This window comes from Humulus lupulus, chromosome 3 (genome assembly GCF_963169125.1).
Source record: "Humulus lupulus chromosome 3, drHumLupu1.1, whole genome shotgun sequence".
In the NCBI taxonomy this organism is placed as follows: Eukaryota; Viridiplantae; Streptophyta; class Magnoliopsida; order Rosales; family Cannabaceae; genus Humulus; species Humulus lupulus.
In genome coordinates this window covers 279096034-279102710 of record NC_084795.1, presented here as the reverse complement: position 1 = coordinate 279102710, position 6677 = coordinate 279096034, and positions in this window count along the sequence as shown.

Below are 6677 nucleotides of genomic sequence, written 5' to 3'. Positions count from 1 at the left end.
CAACGTTTAATGAATGGCATGTTCTGAGACTTGATCGGCAAAAATATGGAGGTACGTATACGTTGATGACATGTTGGTCAAGTCCAAAGAAGCTGGAGGGCATGTTCAAGACTTGGAGGAATGCTTTGCAATACTTAGAAAGTATATCATGAAGTTAACCCCTCTCAAGTGCTCGTTTGGAGTTGGTTCTGGTAAGTTTCTCGGATACATAGTCAATTCACGTGGAATCGAGACTAACCCCGAGAAGATCAAAGCATTAATCGACATGAGGTCACCTGCCACAATCAAAGAAGTGCAAAGCTTAATAGGGAGAGTAGCTGCACTAAGTAGGTTCATATTGAAGTCAACAAACAAGTGTGTCCCCTTCTTTAACCTACTGAGGGGCAGCAAGAAGATCCAATGGACCGAAGAGTGCGAGAAAGCTTTCCAAGCCTTGAAGGAGCATCTCACTCAACCTCCTGTCCTAGTGAATCCAATATATGGTGAAGTACTATTCATTTATTTGGCAATCACCGAGCATGCAATCAGTGCTGCTTTGGTAAAAGAAGAGAATAAGGTACAACAACATGTGTACTATATCAGTAAAAGGCTAATAGGTGCGGAGTCTAGGTATCCCTTTCTTGAGAAGCTAGCTTACTGTTTAGTAATCGCCTCTCGAAAGCTACGTCCATATTTCCAAGCTCACTCGATCCGAGTCTTGACCAATCAACCGCTGAGACAAGTTCTTCAGAAACCAGAGGCCTCGGGACGGTTACTTAAGTGGGCAGTGGAACTAGGACAATTTGATATCACTTATCATTCGAGGACGGCGATAAAAGGACAAGCATTGGCAGACTTCATAGTCGAAGGCACCAACCTTGAAGACCTTTCCTACCAATTGGAGAATGAAGATACCGAAAAGGAAGGAGATACTCCTGTATGGAAGCTATATGTTGATGGAGCATCCAATGAACACAACTCAGGCGCAGGAATCATACTGATCACTCCGGAGAATCACCGAATCCATTGCGCTCTCAGATTTGGATTCAACGCTTCAAACAACGAGGCTAAGTACAAGGCATTATTAGTAGGATTATGCTTGTCTCGGGATGTGCATGAACAGTCCCTGGAGAGATTCAACGATTCCCAACTAGTGGTGTCCCAGGTATTGGGGGAGTATCAAGCCAAGAGACTTAGGATGGTGAAGTACCTGAACAAGGTGGAGGGCTTGTTGACACAGTTCAAGAGATACCCGATTACACAATTCCTGAGGGAGCAAAATGCCAATGTTGATGCCTTAGCCAAGCTTGCCAATGTCAAAGACACGGACACCCTGCATGTCAATCCTGCGAATACTTGGCAGAAAGAAGCGTAACCGAGCAGGAGGCAAATGTATTATTGTCGAATGATCAATGTAACGACCATGGTGCTTCAATGAATGAATGAATTTAATTTCTTAAGTTTCACTTAATTCTTTAAATTTCTTTCAACGAAGGACTGGTCACTTTAGACCTGTCAACCCATCGGATCATGTTCAATTATGGTCCTTAAGGGACTTATCGACCCATACAATCCAGAAGAGAGACAGGTCCTAGGACCTTGTCGTCAAATTATCGGATCATGTTTGATCTTGGTTCTTGAGGAGCCTATAGACCCATACAATCCAAAAGAGAGACAGGTCCTAGGACCTTAGCGCCAAATTATGGATCATGTTCGATCTTGGTTCTTGAGGAGCCTATCGACCCATACGATCCAAACGAGAGACAAGTTGTAATGCCCCAAAATCCCTAATAAGGTTTAGGACCTTGACTAGGAGGTCGGGAGGGCCATAATTGATTTATTATGTTATTAAATGATTATATTCATGATTATGTGAATTATATTATAATATGATGATAAATGCATGCATATGGATCCACTTTGGTAATTTAGCTCGTTGAGGGCGTAATTGTGTATTTTCATGCATGTTGATGAATTATGAATAATACCACATTATATGTGGATTTTTTCGAGCCATTCGGCATGAGACGCTCTTTGAATGCAAGTTATCGGTCTGGTCACAACGGGGTTAATTTCGGGGCTCGGTGTACTTTGAGAATTAGAACATTGCTGGGAATTAAAGAGTAATGGGATATAATTAATTAGCATATGAGAATATTGGGAATAACGTGTGTACACCCTAAATATCCACGAGTTATTAGTGAGCTGGAAAATGGCATAATTCAATCCGCCACGTGGAAACCGTCTACCCGGAGCTGTTGTTACAAGTCTCCACTTCTTTAGCCCGAGCTGATCAAAGAGTTAGCAAGTATACTCAAAGGCAACGGGTCAGCAGTATAGATATCACGAGCTGGCGCTACATCAAGCTCGAGGTGCAGCATAGATCTGAGATCCCCGACCATTTGTGAAGTCAACCACGCAATGTAAACGTGCGCATATCAGACTTCACGTGTCTAGTCCATTCCTGAATTCTCGGACACGCAGCATAAACGTACGTGTTCAGGCACCCCACGACTGATTTGACATTTCAAAAAGAATCGCCCAAGGCTAAGGGAGCTTGAGAAAAAGAGGATAGACAGCTTGATTCCAACTCGAGTGTTTATTCCAAGACAGTCAGAGTCTGAGACTGAGACTAGTTCCTCAGGGGTGGCAGGTTAGCTTTCTAGTTTTGATTTATAAGTTATGCTGATTGGTTTTGGTGCCATGTTGCCTTTTGTTTGTTGCATACATGGAAGCATAAGGATGATACGATGATCACATAGTTATATTGTGATGGAAATGCAAAATGGTATTGGCAACTTAAGAGATGAGTTGAGTTATGGAAAGAAATCATCAGTGATTTTGGTAAAGCTGGTTATGACAGGCTTTGGTTTGATCTAGGGTATGGATTGGTTAAGTAATTAAAGAGCAATCTTAGATGATAAGGAAAGTATAGTAACTCTTGGGCTTGAGAGTGGAAAGCCTTGTGATAGTTGGCATGGTACATGGTTTTATATGCTTATAATATCTGTAGTGAGAGCTAGAGTTTTGTGCAGGGAGGTGCATGGAACTCTTAGCTAGCGTGGTGGATACCACTTAGATAGTGCCAGTGAGATCAGGACAGACTGGATTAGTCTGTGAGTTTTGAATGTGTTTCCAGGTGGTCTGTCAGGGCTCCTTTTTATGAAAAGAGACTAGAATGGTGGTTGGATTAGTACCAGAGATGGAATCAGATGTAAACACTATTTTTGAGTGGCTCAACGAAGTTATAAGAATTAAAGGTTCAGTTGTGGAGTAAGATGGAATTCTTTAAGGTGGATCTTGGAGCTGGTTAGGACCAGTTAGAGGTCAGAGAGGAAGTTTTATATAAAGGATCATGTTGATATTAGATAAGAGCACTGAGAGTGTTAAATATGTTTTGAGAATTGGTTTAATGCCAAGTGTTTGTGAATCAGGCGAATGGTGCATTCAAAGGTTTATTTGAATGGGATTTGTGATCGTTTTGGACGATGATATTGTGGTATCTTCTTTGCGGAGATTTACCAAGGTTGAAGAGTGCCTCGGGGACAGGAGTGTCCATTGTGGTAAAGATGTTTCAGGTGCCTTGGGAAAGTGTTCTGGGTCTTTTATAGACCATAATCAGTTAGTGGATTGTTGTGATATCCCAGTGATAGAGAAAAGTGATTGCCTGTGCAATATGTTGATTAAAGGATCTGACCAGAACTAGAGTAAAGTTCCTGGTGGGCCAGGTGGCCAGCCTATTGTTTGAGATTATCATCTCAGAGAAGATAAAAGGGAAAGATGGTTAAGTGAGCCACAGGTGGGAAAGATTGAATGGAAAGCTTTAGCTGGATTAGCTAAGAGTTGTACAGTGACAGATATGAATTTATTATGGTATAGAGATCGGACTTGGAATCCGATGGACATTGAGATTAGTTGGGAGATTCTGAATGAATCTCATGCTTTCTTTTATTCTTTTCATTCAGTCATCATGATAATGTAACAGGATATGAAAGCTTCATAGTGGTGGCCTGGGATGAAGAGGGATGTAATGGGTTGTGTGATGAAGTTCTTAACCTGTTAGCAGGTCAAGACAGAGTATCAGGAATCAGCAAGGCCATTACAGCCTTTGGGTATTTCATAATGGGAGTAAGAGAGCATCGCGATGAGTTTCGCGGTGGGATTTCGAGGTTAGTGGATTAATATGAATTGGCATTGAGTCATTGTGGACTAATAGTTCAAGTGAGTTCATGTTATCAGTAAGGATAAGCAGATAGTACAGTTTATCAGTATTCAAATCTCTTTGTGAGAAGGATAGAGCGCCTTCGTGAATGCAAGGTCTATCTTATCAGATGAAGACTATTTTGCGACTTCCAGGTTCTGGAAGGGGTAAGGAGGCGATGACTATATAGATGGAATTCAGTACAGATTATTACTCTCAGACTGGTGGTAAATCAGAGAGAGAGGGTTATCCAATTATTATCGAAAGAACATCTTATAAGATGAATGAGTTAGTATATATATGGATCATGAGGTGGTTTAGGTGACTATTGAGATCATTAAAGAGTGGAGTTTGGATGCTCACTTCTCAGAATAAATGGAAAAGTTTTACTGAATTGAAAAGTGGGAAACGTGAAATTCCAGGTAGAATAATGTATCTTCTTTACAGTATCGCCATGGAAAAGGGGAGGAGTTGGGGCAAGCTAAGCCCTAGATTATCTCGACAGTTGAATCCTGCATAGGTCTAATTAGGTTGACTTTGGATCAACCTTGCCTGTGGCACAGTCAGTTGTATACAGGGTATTATGTACTTCCATGCAGTGGACATGGGTTAAAGGAACTTATGAGTTGAGTTATAAGAATTTGAAGGTTGAGGTTAAGTATTCCGGTAAGGAATAACCAGTTCAGATTGTGACAGAAGTAATAAGGTTCGGTTGAATAGAGCGTATTTTGGACAACGCTGTAGAGATAGTGAGGTCGAGGAAATGACCTGAGGAATTTGAGTTAATTGTGCGAGGTTGTTGTCCGAGCTGTTTGAGTAAATTTCGAGGACGAAATTTCTGTAAGGAGGGGATAGTTGTAATACCCCAAATTTCCTAATAGGGTTTAGGACCTTGATTAGGAGGTCGGGAGGGCCATAATTGATTTATCATGGCATTAAATGATCATATGCGTGTTAATATGAATTATATTATTATATGATGATAAATGCATGCATATGGGTGTATTTATAATCATAAGGGCATTTTGGTAATTTGGCTTGTTGAGGGCATATTTGTAAATTGGGTGCATATCGTAACTCGTGAATGAGATTTTATTATTATGGAGATATATTCGAGCTATTCGGCATGAGACGGTCATATTTAGTGGATTAGCGGTTTTGTCATAACAGGGTCAATTTTGGGGTAATAGAAATGTTTATTTGATGATAAATTGAGAATATTTGAGATCAGGGTGAAATTTCAGAGGTTTTGACTATAATCTCCCCGGGGGTATTTTTTGGACCCCAAGCATTAGGTTTTATTTGAGGTTACTTAAGCTTGAAGTAGTTGTCAGATAGAACGTACGATTAGAAAACCTCTCGTTCTCTCTTTCGACAGTCCGTTTTACCGTTTGAGCATTTTTGAAGAAATCTTGAGTTCTAGGAGTCGGAATCAAGCGAGGATCGAGGCATAGCGATCCTAGGAAATATTAGAAGCTTCTTAACCGAAGGATTTGACGGAAAACAACTCAATCGAAGGTAATCAAAGTTTAAGTTTTGAGTTTTTCCGAGTTTCTAAGCTTTGAATTGATTTTGTGAATCGTTGAGTTTTCGGTTCGTTTGAACCTTGGGTTTTGAGGGTTTTAAAGTATTGGGAAGCTTGGGAACTTTGTTTTTATGATTGGGGAATGTTTAGGTATGATTTTGGAGGCTTTGGAGTGTTAAAAATACGTTTGGGAGTGGCCCAAAGTTGAGGGTCGCAGCCCTGTTCTTGGGGTGCCGCGGCCCTGCTTTGAAGAAGTAGGTGTAGGTGTTGTTCCTGCTGGGCGCCACGGCCCTTGCTTCAAGGAACTCTGGGGGCCGCGGCCCAAGGTGCTAGGGCCGCAGCCCTTGCCCAGTTTTCGCCCCGTTTGCTCGTTTTGACCCCGGGAAGTTAGCTATGGGCCTCGGGAGTGTCCCTACTACTTGGATTAGTTTGGATTGATCTCTCGGAGGCTAAATATTGGTTTGGAAACCTATGTTGATCATTATTATTAATGATTTCCCGTGTTTGGTTATGATTAGGTGACCGCTAAAGGACTAAAGGTTGATCGTTCTCACGGGTCGTTCTTTTAATCTTTATAGCTCGAATCTGAGGTAAGAAAATTGCACCCTGTGTATATGTGACATGCATGGCTATTATCGGTGCATGTTGGATTGTTAAATATGATGCACGAGAAACATGTGATTAGGACATGCTTTGTATATTGGGTACGTTATTGTTCAGAGCTTGAGCCTCTGCGTATATGCATGATCCTAATTGTACTAGTACTTGTTAATTAAGCATGCTGAAGACCTTGTATATGGATATTGGACATGTGATATATGTTTGGTGGCATGGCTTACTTGTGTATGGCACTGACTTATTAGTCAGAATCGACAATGGTGTTAGATCCATCTGCGAAGCTGTGATTTATTAGTCAAGTTCACAATGAGTTGAACACTGGTCGTGTTCTACTGACCTAAGAGTCAGAAATGG